This window comes from Apium graveolens, chromosome 2, assembly GCF_009905375.1.
Source record: "Apium graveolens cultivar Ventura chromosome 2, ASM990537v1, whole genome shotgun sequence".
NCBI classification, from domain to species: domain Eukaryota; kingdom Viridiplantae; phylum Streptophyta; class Magnoliopsida; order Apiales; family Apiaceae; genus Apium; species Apium graveolens.
In genome coordinates this window covers 244053760-244068862 of record NC_133648.1, presented here as the reverse complement: position 1 = coordinate 244068862, position 15103 = coordinate 244053760, and the positions used below count along the sequence as shown (strand labels likewise).

Sequence of the window (15103 nt, the reverse complement as noted above, 5' to 3'; positions counted from 1 at the left end):
ATGAAGAAAACAGGAAAAATGATTTCATTATGAAGATCACAAGAAAAACGACGAAAAAGGATAATCAAGCATTTAACCGGTGATCAAATTTAGTTTAAAAAGTAAGAAAACCAAACTATTGAATCAAGATTATAAATATTTCTTTCTTATGGCCTCAAACATGTTATCTTCTCATTTATATCCTATTTGGGCATCTTTGTTTCTAACTTATAATTTCATTTATAGCTTATAAGCCCACAATAATTTATTAACAAGTGTTTATCAATTGGTGGAATTTACGGTTTATAAGTTTTAATTTAAATATTAGTAGTGACGTATTTTTTCTTAACATATTCTGATTTTTTATTTTTTTATTAATTTTAAGTTTAAAACAAATATTTTAAAACGTTATATAATTTAATATTCATTAATTAAGATAGTTATATTTAAAATTATTTATTTTAGTTCATCTAAATTTAGAAAATATGAGTTATAAGTAAAATTATCCAAAAACTTAAATAACTTATAAATATTTATCTAATTCTCACTTAAAAAATTACTTATTCATTTTAATATTTTCCAAACCAAGGCTATTACACATAACCCTTAAATTGCATATTATTCATAAAAGTCCATTTAATAATATTAAATACTTTCGTATAAATTGATGTATCAACAATTTAATGTGCTGTGGTTCCTCGTAAAGTTGATCATCACTTAAACTTATGAAACACAACGAAATCTGCTATTTGCCTAACATATGCACATGTAATGCAAAAATAGATGAGACAACAAAAAGAAATCTGTTTTAGCTACCATGCATGCACAAGCACCCAACCCAGGGGCGGTCGGGCGGACCCAGCTTCTGAAGTGCCCCGGGCTCAAGAAAATTGGACTTGAACGGGAGAATGTAGTATAGAGGGATGACTTTTCTTACGGTTTATTATTCCTGGTATAAATCATTAAATTATAATTTTATTTAATATAAAGAAACTAAATAGGTATAACTTTAAACAGTATTTAGATTTTATTTATTTTCTTAAAGATTTAATAAATAAATGTGAAGTACCTTTAAATACAAAGTAAAATTTAACAACTCATCGGTGCAAATTCTCAATCTTCCATTAAAATTTAGTCGATTATAATGTTATGCCCAAAAATTGGCATAAACGTTATTTGGGTCAAAATCAGATAAGATAGTCAAAATTGAGATATGAATACCTAAAATTAAGGAAACGATAAGGCAAGTTCCTTCCTATGAAGGTAATAGGCACATCTTGGTAATAAGAGAAGGCACACCCTGAAGTTATAAAGAATTAATCAATTAAGGCATCCGCAAATGTTAAAGGCGCGCCCTCTGCTATAAGAGAGGCGCGCCCTAGTGATGCATAATGAAGGGAACTTGAGTAAATGTTTTAAGTTAGCTACTCACAGGTGGAAGATCATAGGGCGCGCCTAAGTTGACGAGATGGTTTAGATGGGATTTCAGCATGGTGACTTGGACGAATTCCTTTGACAATTCAAAAAGAAAAGAGATTATTATTACTAACCTATTTGTTGCAGGTACTCTATTGAAGAACTCCTTCCTGTAATGCAACCATAAGAATGCGGTGTCCGTGGTTAGAGACCTCCAGGGGTATGCCTGGACGGAAGGCCTCCTGTGACGCCCTCCAAACCCGGGGTATAAGTCTGGGGGTAACTAGTTTATTACCAAACATGTTCAAACCTGTATAACAATTAAGCAGATACATATCTAACCCTTTTAATACTAACCAATATCTTTTTAGTTTAAAGTATGAAATCAAGAACTACACTTTACCTTTATTACAAACCGAATTTAAAATCTCACTGAACTCTCTTTATTACAAACCATTGTCTAAACATATTTTAAACTAAATTCATCTTTATTAAAACACACACATTTTCTATCTACACTACACCTGCTCAGGTAACTCAAAGTTTTCTTCCTGAATCGGGATCAACACTTTTGATATTAGAGGTTCATGCTGCTTGACTCGTTTTTTTTACCACGCGAGTCCGGATATGTTTCATTTTCCTTCTTAACTGAAAACAATAAGGTGAATAACAACAAAAAAGGGGTGACCCATAAGTTGCTCAACAAGTCCACAATATATATACATTGTTATAATAAAGCTAAATGAGCCGGTAAGTTGGTTATATCTGCAAAGATATAACCTCGCGAGAGAAGAACAAAGGCCATCATCGACGAGTATCAATAAACTAAACTGGACATAAGTTCACACCTATATCCTGCTGATCAGCCAGGATACAGTGCAGATTTATACCTCAATGGATCTAATACCCAGGATCTACGGCCTAACACAAGGATCCGGTTAATTTCAGGTCCTCAGGATCAAGTGTATACCTGATCCTAATCGTCAACATCCAATCCATAGATGAGCAACCGGAATGATCGGTATGCTTTGATGTATCCCAACATCGGAATATATCAGGATATATGTGTATATATATATATATATATATATATATATAAGCTATTGAAATATGAATAGAGGATTAAACGAATTAAGAGAAATCAGGAATCGAAAAGAAATATGAACAAAAGAATAATAATTGTGTATTAGTGTTTGTGAACATGATTTATAAGTGTATAATTGCCATAAGAATCTGAAGTCAATTCACTATTCTGAATTTAGAATAGGGGAAAAACTTGTCTTTCGCGCAATCTATCACAAGCAAATCACCGTTCTCTAATACTGGCTCGGTCCGCCTTGTTGGCTTCGTCTCTATCAAAGAAAGACACTTATTTAGTCAACTTGTATCTCAATCGCGTTTCAAACCGACTTCACGTAACCTGTATCGTCTACTCGTACGCGTATAATTGACTCGTATAATAACTATTAACAAATAAGACTCGATTAATCACATAATTCATATAGCACATAAGTCACATAGTCATTCTAGGTTTAAAATATTTTTTAGAATTAAAATCGACTCGCTATTTGCATCACTGAACAAAATCTGGCTCGTTTCTTTATTTTTTGGAATTTATTGGGCTCATCTCTATTAGTAATAGGGCATATAAATAAATAAATACCGAAAGTCGACTCGCTTCTAAAAGAAATTAGGATTTAAAACTATTTGTAATGAAAATAGATCATTTTTCCGAGTCGATGTGCTTTCGTTTCGCTTAAATCGGATAAACGGTTCAATTATTGTTCGATAAATAAAGATAAATCAATTTATTATTCCATAAAATTAATTATTCAAAATTATTGAACCCTTAAAATATTTTTAAATAATTATATAGGAAAAATCAGAATTAAAAATGATTTTTTCATAATTTTTGGAATTAAAATGAATTTATTATGATTTATTGAAAATAATTTGATTCATTATCAAAATAATTAATCATTTTAATATAATTAATAAATAAAAAATAAATAAATAATTAATTTCGAATTTTAAGAAATTATTTCATAATTATTTATAATATAAATAAATTAATTAAATAATTAATTAATCAATTTATAAAATAAATAAAACTGATTTTTATAATTAACAAAAATAAAATAAAAATAAAAATTCCAAAAACAATTGTCAGAAAATGGATTTCTGACAAAACGGATCAAAACCGGGTTGCAAAGCGGGTTGCAACCGGGTCAAGATGAACAAAACGGGTCACCAAGAACCCAGAAACCGGCCACAGGAAAATTTTCCGGCCAGCCTAATTCAGGCCAATCCAGGCAGAGTTGGTTCACGTTTTCGAGGGGTTTTCATTAAATATCAACCCAGGAACACAACCCTCTGGTTTATATCAATCAACAATCACGTTGTCGTCTTCTCTGGCCAAAACCCTGAAGAACTCCGGACTTTCCTTTTCAGTATCCAACACATAAGCTCAATAAACTTTACATCCTTGTCGTAACAATCGTTTAGTCTACATTTTTGTCAGGAATTTCTCTCACTGTTTCTCACCCCTAAACATTACCGTTGCATAATCCGTGGTTGGCAATTTCACTTTCTTATTCGCACAATCGATCTGAGCATTACTACCGGCTAACCAATCCATTCATAGAATAACATCAAACTCTCCTAACTTGAATGGTATCAAGTCGACTGTGAAATGATGTCCTGCTATTTCGATATCGCATTCGAGACATACTCGATTTACAGGAACTTGATCGTCATTCATTAATTTTATAATTAACGCTTCACCCAACCGTTAAATTTCACAACATATCTTATCAATGAACTCTTCAGAAATAAAAGATCCCGTGACTCCAGAATCAATCAATACTTTTGCATCTACTAAATTCACAGAAAACGTACTTGCAATCACACTAGGACTCTATACAGCTTCTTTTATCATCATATTAAAAGTTCTCGCTCTAGGCTGATTATGCTGTGGTGGTGGAGGTAATGCTAACACTTTCGGAACACCAGCTGCCATTGCTGGTCCTCTACAATCTCTGGAAACATACCCTTTCCTCCCGCACTGGAAGCAAGTAACTGATAAGTGGCATTTTATACCACTTAGAACGTCTTAAAATGGCTTAAATTGGTGTCTTGAAATCAAGTATTTTGTGTATTTGATGCGTTTTTCTAGTGTTTATGCATTTCAGGGTATTAGTTGCATTTCGGGAGAGGAATCATCAAGAATAAGCCTTGGCATGTGTTCACCATTGCGAGAGGAAAGGAATGGGCATATTACAGCGAAGAAACGGAGCAAGCTTGAAATTTTTCCAGTAGGGTCCTGCGCGCCCGCGCAGCAATGCTGAGCGGCCGCGCAGCAGCTTGCGCGCCCGCGCATATATGCTGAGCGGCCGCGCAAGGTCGGGGAAAAAGCTGAATTATTTTAGACTTCTACTTCTGTGTGGCTTCCAACTTCTATGTAATCTGAGTTTTATGGGACTATTATATAGGTAGATTTGAGACGTTTTCACAGGGAGTATTAAGGGAATTATGTTTTAGATTGTGTTTTATGCAAGAAGCGAAGGAGATAAGGAAGAAGACCGATTTAGCACACCGCAACGAAGAGGAAGCATATATTCTTGTGATTCTTGTTTCGTTGTAACGTTGGATGCTAGTTTTCTTGCTTTGACTTATTTACTCTTATGACGTACTCTGTTTTAATATAATTAGTGTAGTTATTATTTTCTTGTGTTGTTTGTCATGATTTCATATGAACCCATGATGGCGATAAGTTCTATTATGGGCTAATCGTGATCATGGGGTTACATCGGATTTATTATGGAATTCTTTAGTTAATTGTTTAATACTTTAGTGTGTGATGATTGCATGATATCTAGTATTGGTTGTGCATATTCGTCTTATGTGCGTCGCGAACATATAAGATAGGGTGTTAATCTCTTGTGAAGCGACGGTGGATCTTGAGATTTAGAACTTGCCATGCTAGCATAGGTTCATGTATGTTGTGCATGATTAGTGGGTAACTCTAACAGTTTTATTTGCCCTATGTAATTAAAAGGGATAACTTGTGCTTAAATCGTTGTGTTGTCAATTTCTGTAGACATATAGGAACTCAACATAATTGATGACTATTCAACTTCTATCTTAATTGTGGATGCTTGGTAGAATGGTATTAGTACAATGAAAGTTGGCTTTTATCAGTTTCGTGTTATTCGATTAATGTCATCACTGTCACATGCTAAAGATAATAATAATGGCTATAGAAGGAAGTAATAATGAAGTTGTGATCTCATGAGTGTTTTATTATTGATAAATTAAAGTGTTAGTTAAGTGGTTAATTGAGTAGTTAATTATAGTTAATATTTAATCAACAATTTTAAGTGTTATTATCTTAACATTGAGAAGTAATCATACATTGGTGAGTGAGTTTAATTAGACAATAATTTAGTCTGAGTCTCTGAGGGAACGAACTAGAAAGTATTCTATATTACTTGCGAACGCGTATACTTGCGTGAATATTAGTGCGTGTTTTCGCCCTAACAAGTTTTTGGCGCCGCTGCCGGGGACTCGGCGTATTTGTTTAGTTGTGTACTTACCATCATTGGTCATTAGGACTCAGTGATTAGGACGTAGTAGTTACTTACTCTTTTCGGTTGTGTTTCAGGTACTTTAGCAGCGTTTATGCAAACTCGTTCTCGTGCTCGCAAGAGGACTTTAGATACAGCTGAGGAGACAGACGAAGTTCTTGATATTCCGGAGAAGTTAGATTTTGAGGATTCGGATTCAGGAACTGAGCAGAAAGAACCAGTAAACATGGGAGATCGTATTGTTCAAGCTGATCCAGCTCTTATGGATTTTTCTCGGCCTAAAATTGATGACATTCAGTCAAGCATCCTTCATCCGGCTATTCAAGCTAACACCTTTGAAATCAAGCCGGGCACTATTCAGATGGTGCAGAATTCTATTTCTTTTGGAGGAGCGGCAACTGAAGACCCCAACATGCACATAAGGAATTTTGTCGAGATCTGCAGCACTTTTAAGTATAATGGCGTGACTGACGAGGCTATCAAGTTGAGGCTTTTCCCATTCTCACTGAGGGATAAGGCTAAAGACTGGTTACATTCTGAACCAGCTGGGTCCATCACTACGTGGCAAGATCTTGCGCAAAAGTTTCTGGTGAAGTTTTATCCAATGGCAAAGACTGCTGCTATGAGGAGTGCTCTTACTCAGTTTGCGCAGCAACCTACAGAATCTATGTGCGAGGCTTGGGAACGCTACAAGGAAATGTTGAGAAAATGTCCACATCATGGAATGCCGGATTGGATGGTGATCACTGGTTTTTATAATGGTTTGGGGGCCCAATCTCGGCCCATGCTCGATGCAGCAGCTGGAGGAGCCTTATGGGCTAAAAGCTATACTGAGGCGTATAATCTTATAGAGACGATGGCTGCAAATGAGCATCAAAACCCAACTCAGAGGATGACGTTAGACAAGGTAGCAGGTATTCTGGAAGTTGATGCAGCCACCGCTATTGCAGCCCAGCTCCAAGCGCTATCAATGAAGGTTGATTCTCTGGCTACGTATGGAGTTAATCAAATAGCTATGGTTTGTGAGCTTTGTGCAGGTTCTCATGCTACGGATCAGTGTTCTCTTGTCAACGAATCTGTTCAGTATGTGAATAATTATCAGCGACAACAGCAGCCTGTGCCAGCGACCTATTATCCTAATAACAGAAATCATCCAAATTTCAGCTGGGGGAATAATCAGAATGCTATTCAGCCACCATATCAGCAAGGAGTGAGTAAACAGTTTAACCCACCTGGATTCCAGCAACCACAGCAGTATGCTACAAGGCAATCATATCCTCAACAGGGAAGTGCAGCTGCACCTACTAGTGCTGATTTTGAGGAACTTAAGCTGTTGTGCAAGAGTCAGGCGGTTTCTATCAAGACCTTGGAAAATCAAATCGGTCAATTAGCCAATGCAGTGCTCAATCGTCAACCTGGCACTCTTCCCAGTGACACGGAAGTACCAGGCAGGAAGGAAGCTAAAGAGCAAGTCAAGGCTATTACCTTAAGGTCTGGAAAAGTAGCTGAGGCTGAAAAGGCAAAAGAAGTAGAAGCTGAAATTAGAGAAGAAGAATCTAAGCAAAAGGAGAAAGCGGCGAAACCAAGGAAGACTACTGTTGAACACACTCTACCTGAGGCTAATACAGGGGAGAAACAGCTCTATCCTCCACCACCTTTTCCTAAGAGATTGCAGCAACAAAAGCTGGATAGACAGTTCGGGAAGTTTCTGGAGGTGTTCAAGAAACTTCACATCAATATACCTTTCGCTGAGGCTCTGGAACAAATGCCTAGTTATGCGAAGTTTATGAAGACTATTCTTTCAAGGAAGGTGAAACTGGATGACCTTGAAACCGTTGCTCTCACGGAAGAATGCAGCGCTGTTCTGCAACAAAGGTTACCACCAAAACTGAAAGATCCAGGAAGCTTCACCATTCCTTGCACCATTGGCAATCTAACTTTTGACAAGTGCCTTTGTGATTTGGGAGCAAGCATTAATCTGATGCCGTTGTCGATCTTTAAAAAGCTGGATCTGCCTGATCCAAAACCCACATACATGTCACTACAATTGGCGGACCGTTCCATTACTTACCCAAGGGGCATAGTTGAGGATGTGCTCGTCAAGGTGGATAAGCTCTTCTTTCCAGCAGATTTTGTTATTCTGGATTTTGAGGAAGATAAGAAGATTCCCATAATCTTGGGGAGGCCTTTCTTGGCTACTGGCCGTACCTTGATAGATGTGCAAAAAGGGGAACTTACTATGCGGGTCCAAGATCAGGATGTGACCTTCAACGTATTCAAGGCAATGAAATTCCCTACAGAAGATGAGGAGTGCTTAAAAGTGGATGTGATTGATTCCGCGGTTACTTCGGAACTCGAGCACATGCTAATGTCTGATGCATTGGAAAATGCCTTATTGGGGGATTTTGACAGCGATGATGAAGATAGCAACGAGCAATTACAATATCTGAACGCTTCTCCATGGAAGCGAAAGCTGGACATACCATTTAAATCTCTTGGTACTTCTGACCTTAAGAATGCTGAAGGGAAGCTCAAACCATCAATAGAGGAAGCACCTACCTTGGAGCTCAAACCATTACCTGAACACTTGAGGTATGCTTTTTTAAGTGATTCATCTACGTTACCTGTTATTATTTCATCTGACCTTTCAGGTAGTGAGGAAGACAAGCTCTTAAGGATTTTGAGAGAATTCAAATTGGCTATAGGATGGACCATAGCAAACATCAAGGGGATAAGTCCTTCATATTGTATGCATAAAATTCTGCTAGAGGAAGGTAGTAGGCCAACTGTGGAACAGCAACGAAGACTGAATCCCATCATGAAGGAGGTGGTGAAGAAAGAAATTCTGAAATGGCTAGATGCAGGCATCATTTATCCTATTTCTGACAGCTCGTGGGTGAGCCCCGTACAATGTGTACCTAAGAAGGGAGGTATCACTGTGGTCGCAAATGAAAAGAATGAGCTCATCCCTACTCGAACAGTTACAGGATGGAGAGTATGCATGGATTATAGAAAATTGAACAAAGCCACAAGGAAGGATCACTTCCCCCTTCCATTTATTGATCAAATGCTTGACATATTAGCGGGTGATGAGTATTTTTGTCTTCTGGATGGTTATTCCGGGTATAATCAGATTTGTATCGCACCAGAGGATCAGGAAAAGACTACCTTCACTTGTCCATTTGGCACATTTGCTTTTCATAGAGTTTCATTTGGGTTATGTGGCGCCCCGGCCACCTTTCAGAGATGTATGATGGCTATATTCTCTGACATGATTGGAAATAACGTCGAAGTGTTCATGGATGACTTCTCCGTCTTTGGACACTCATATGATGAATGTTTGAATAATCTGCGCGCCATACTCAAAAGATGCGTGGAAACTAATTTGGTGCTTAATTGGGAGAAATGTCATTTTATGGTGCGTGAAGACATTATCCTTGGGCATAAGGTCTCTAGCAAGGGTCTGGAGGTGGACAAGGCCAATGTGGGAGTCATTGAAAATCTTCCCCCACCTAATTCTGTGAAAGGAATCCGTAGTTTTCTTGGTCATGCGGGTTTTTATCGGCGATTCATCAAGGACTTTTCAAAGATATCTAAGCCGTTGTGCAATTTGCTTGAGAAAGATGTGCCTTTCAAATTTGATGATAAATGTTTGGAAGCATTCGAGACTCTCAAGAAGAGTTTGATCACTGCACCAGTTATTACAGCACCAGATTGGACAGAACCGTTTGAGATGATGTGTGATGCGAGTGATTATGCGGTAGGTGCAGTTCTGGGACAACGCAAGAAAAATCTCTTCCATGTGGTCTACTATGCGAGTAAGACTTTAAATGGTGCCCAATTGAACTATACCACTACTGAGAAGGAGCTTTTGGCTATAGTCTTTGGCTTTGAGAAATTTCGATCTTATCTGCTTGGTACGAAAGTAACAGTATTCACTGATCATGCAGCTATTCGCTATCTGGTTTCTAAGAAGGATTCGAAGCCGAGACTCATTCATTGGGTGCTTTTACTTCAGGAATTTGAGTTAGAGATCAAAGATAGAAAAGGTACTGAGAATCAAGTAGCTGACCATCTCTCTAGGTTGGAGAATCTCGATTCTACTTCACAAGATAGGACGTTAATCAATGAATCTTTTCCGGATGAGCAGTTGTTTGCAATTCAGGAGGAAGAACCATGGTTTGCAGATATTGTAAACTATCTTGTCAGCAATATAATGCCTCTTAATTTGACATCCGCTCAAAAGAAGAAGTTTCTGCATGAGGTGAAGTGGTATATATGGGATGAACCATATTTGTTTAGACAGGGAGCTGACCAGATCATCAGGAGATGTATCCCGTTCTGTGAGACGGAGGGGATATTACGAGACTGCCATTCCACGGTTTATGGTGGACACTATGGAGGTGAGAAGACGACAGCTCGTATTCTGCAAGCAGGTTTTTTCTGGCCTACTTTGTTCAAGGATGCTCATCAGTTTGTTTTAAGGTGTGATCGTTGCCAAAGAGTGGGAAATTTGTCAAGGAAGGATGAGATGCCATTAAATGTGATGGTTGAAGTCGAGGTCTTTGATGTGTGGGGAATCGATTTCATGGGGCCTTTTATCGCGTCTTGCAATAATCAGTACATCTTGCTGGCAGTCGATTATGTCTCAAAATGGGTCGAAGTTAAAGCTTTACCGACAAATGATGCAAAGGTAGTGCTAAATTTTCTTCATAAGCAAATTTTCACAAGGTTTGGAACACCTCGGGTAATCATAAGTAATGAAGGATCGCATTTTTGCAACCGTAAGTTCACTTCTATGATGCAGCGTTATAATGTGAATCATCGAGTAGCTACTGCCTATTATCCGCAAACAAATGGTCAAGCGGAAGTGTCTAACAGAGAGATAAAGCGCATTCTAGAGAAGGTTGTTTGTCCGTCAAGGAAGGATTGGTCTTTAAAGCTCGATGAAGCTGTTTGGGCTTACAGAACAGCATACAAAACTCCACTAGGGATGTCACCGTTTCAGTTGGTGTACGGTAAGGGATGTCATCTACCAGCGGAGCTTGAGCATAAGGCCTACTGGGCATTGAAGAAATTGAACCTGGATTTAGATGCAGCTGGTAAGAAAAGAATGCTTCAGCTTAATGAACTTGATGAATTTCGACTTCAAGCGTACGGGAACAACAAAATGTATAAGGAAAAGGTGAAGAGGTGGCACGATAGGAAGCTACATCCTAAGTTATTTGTGCCAGGGCAACAAGTTCTTTTATTCAACTCTCGGCTCCGACTTTTTCCTGGGAAGTTGAAATCAAGGTGGTCTGGACCTTTTATTGTCAAAACTGTGTTTCCACATGGAGCGGTGGAAATTTTTGAGAATGATTCGGACCAAGCATTCAAGGTTAACGATCAGCGGTTGAAGCACTACTATGGGGACATGGCAAACCGAGAGGTGGTTAGTGCCATTTTGTTGACTACTTGAGAAAGGTACGGAACGTCAAGCTAACGACGAAAAAGAAGCGCTGCGTGGGAGGCAACCCATGAATTGTTGTTACAGGAACCCTTAGAAGTTAATAACCTATCCAAAAACATAAAAAAATCAGAAAACAGGGGCTGAAAAAAAAATTTTCCAGAGACCCTCTGCGCGCCCGCGCAGCTATGCTGAGCGGCCGCGCAGAAATACTGAGCGGCCGCGCAGGGGTCGAGTTCCAGATTTTTTTTTTTACAGTTCAGAAAAAAAAAAAACAAACAAAAACACAAAAACAGTTTAGCCCATAAACCCACGAATTGTTCCCACTACCCCATCATTTTAGCCCTTAATTCCCAAACCCTAATCTAATCCACACCCTATATATACATACACCTATCCTACATATCTCCCACAAAACTTCCTACACTTAAACCCTCTCACAAACATCAAACATCAGTTCTTACACACTTCTATTCACGAATCAATGGCACCCAAGAGAGCACGCACTATTGACAGCAGCAGCACAGTTGCTAGTGCTGATTCATCGAGGGGCACTGCTGCAAGGCATCGGTTAACTGACAGAGCTGCGGAGGAGGAGTACACTAGGCTGTTGGGGAAGCCGATTCTGAAGGAGAGGGGGTTTTTACCATCAGAGAGGGATGGTGAGTTGTTGCCCATGATTGCAGAGAAGGGGTGGATAGCTTTTTGTGAGTCACCCGAAGCAGTACCAATGAGCGTTGTTCGCGAGTTCTACGCGAACGCAAAGGCTGAAAAGAATGGGTTTTCTATAGTCCGTGGGCTGACGGTTGATTATCATCCTGCGGCGATTCGCCGTGTGATTGGACAGCGAGAGAGGAAGCCCGAGGAGGAGAACTGGAATAAAAAGACTGCTGAGGATTTTGACTTGGATTTGATTTGTGCGACTCTCTGTCGACCGGGCACAGTTTGGAACCGCAGTCCAGCCAATAATGAGTATCATCACTTTCCGGCGATCGCCATGAACAGGTATGCCCGTGCATGGAATGCATTTATATGTGCTAATATTTTGCCTTCTTCACATGCACACGAGGTCACAGTTGAGAGAGCACAGCTGTTGTGGGGAATTCTGAATGAGGAATACTATGTGGACCTTGGTGAGTTTATCTACCAAGGAATTCTGAAGTTTTTGAGGGGAGCAAAGCATATGAACATCCCTTATGCATCCACGGTTACGAAGCTATGCAGAGCAGTGGGAGTGAACTGGCCGGCTCATGAGCAGTTGCAGTTGCCAGCAACTCCGATAGATTCTGGCACTCTGAATGGAATGCAGGAGTGGACCGGTGGTGAGCCTGAGGAGCATGGGCTGGGTTATCGTCTTCCAGGAGGGCGTCCAGCACGAGGTGCTACTATGGTTAGGCCAGGGCGTGGTGAGGCTGGTTCGTCGAGAGCTCAGGAGGGTGCTGGGATGGGTGATGCCCAGTATAGGAGGCTTTCACGGCGGATGGATGCCATGTATGAGACGCAGAGCAGGTTTGCTCAGGAGCTCACCCTTGCGTTAGGGACTGCTTTTTGAGGCCTTGGAGCTGATATCCAGTGGCCAATTTTTGGTGAGGACTCTGCATACCCACCGCCTGATACTCCACCCACTGAGGGTGATGATGATGATGACTCCGAGTAGGTATACCCTGTGTTCCTTTCTACTACTTTTACTGAGGACAGTGAAGATTTTTAGTTTGGGGGTGGTAGTTAAGGAATATTGTGTGTGTGTCATTTAGTTGCATATTCATGATAGTTTAGTTCATATAGTTGCATAATTTATGCCATATAGTTTTTTTTATGAATGTCATGTAGCTCATGCATTTACTATGATCCCTTTTGCAATGATTTATCGACTGAATTGTGATATTGATGCGAGTGTAGTGATAACATTAAAGTGATATTAAGTTGTGTAGGTTGATATGCATGCTAGAAATAATTGTAAGTCCACTAAGTCTTAAAGAATGCGTAAGGGCTAGATTGTTGTTATGATTTGGTTATTTTCAAGGTCAATCTATTTATTATGCTTAGAATTCGATTATAGGTTCTTAGTGATAAAAACATGAAAAGAAAAATTTTTGGAGAAAAACATATGGAAGTTGTTGCTAGTTGTGGCTAGGCGTCAAATGGCTAGTAGCCGGCTCGCTTATGTTGCGAGTAGTCTAGGGTTGAGTAAGATGGAGCGAAACGCACTTGCTCAGAAGTTATAAAAAAAAAATATTTTTTTTTGCATAATTGATCAAGAGTGGGCTCTTTGGTATTCGAGTTATTAAGTTCTTAGGGGACTTTGTGCCTAGTGACCTAAGGCTTTTAGAGTCTGGGATCCGCTAACCTAACGCTCGTTACATGGATACCATTGTATAAGTCTTTTGTGGACCTCACTCATTGCACGGTCAAATAAGCATTTGAGTTGTAATAAAAAGCACGATTCCGTAGTAAGCTCCAGAGTTCTTGTAATGTTGTATATCACTTTGTGCCTAGAATTTTTATTCTTTGTATAATCGTAGGATTGCCTTGAGGATAGTCTAGTCATAGTAATTGGTCTAGTTCCGAAGCATATCTGTTAAGCATTTGCACACACCACGTTTCTGGCTGTATGTCCGGTTGCATGAGTTTATTGATCTTTAGTTGTCTAACTGCATTCGTTGAGATGTGACAATTTGGTTGGTTAATTGTAGTAAGGGGGATCATTGCATTTTCATATAGATTGCATTCATGCATATTTTTATTTGTTTTTGAGTCTGTGACGCTTGAGGACAAGCATCGATTTAAGTTTGGGGGTGTGATAAGTGGCATATTATACCACTTAGAACGTCTTAAAATGGCTTAAATTGGTGTCTTGAAATCAAGTATTTTGTGTATTTGATGCGTTTTTCTAGTGTTTATGCATTTCAGGGTATTAGTTGCATTTCGGGAGAGGAATCATCAAGAATAAGCCTTGGCATGTGTTCACCATTGCGAGAGGAAAGGAATGGGCAGATTACTGCGAAGAAATGGAGCAAGCTTGGAATTTTTCCAGTAGGGTCCTGCGCGCCCGCGCAGCAATACTGAGCGGCCGCGCAGCAGCCTGCGCGCCCGCGCAGATATGCTGAGCGGCCGCGCAAGGTCGGGGAAAAAGCTGAATTATTTTAGACTTCTACTTCTGTGTGGCTTCCAACTTCTATGTAATCTGAGTTTTATGGGACTATTATATAGGTAGATTTGAGACGTTTTCACAGGGAGTATTAAGGGAATTATGTTTTAGATTGTGTTTTATGCAAGAAGCGAAGGAGATAAGGAAGAAGACCGATTTAGCACACCGCAACGAAGAGGAAGCATATATTCTTGTGATTCTTGTTTCGTTGTAACGTTGGATGCTAGTTTTCTTGCTTTGACTTATTTACTCTTGTGACGTACTCTGTTTTAATATAATTAGTGTAGTTATTATTTTCTTGTGTTGTTTGTCATGATTTCATATGAACCCATGATGGCGATAAGTTCTATTATGGGCTAATCGTGATCATGGGGTTACAACGGATTTATTATGGAATTCTTTAGTTAATTGTTTAATACTTTAGTGTGTGATGATTGCATGATATCTAGTATTGGTTGTGCGTATTCGTCTTATGTGCGTCGCGAACATATAAGATAGGGTGTTAATCTCTTGTGAAGCGACGGT

The 15103-nt window shown here is 39.1% G+C and overlaps 1 non-coding gene across 1 annotated transcript; it reads right to left on the bottom strand.

The window, feature by feature from the left end:
- Positions 1-6600: 6600 nt before the first annotated feature.
- Positions 6601-6707, bottom strand: LOC141709561 (small nucleolar RNA R71). The gene has a single exon (XR_012570130.1). It is a non-coding gene; the product is annotated as a small nucleolar RNA R71 (small nucleolar RNA).
- Positions 6708-15103: the final 8396 nt, after the last annotated feature.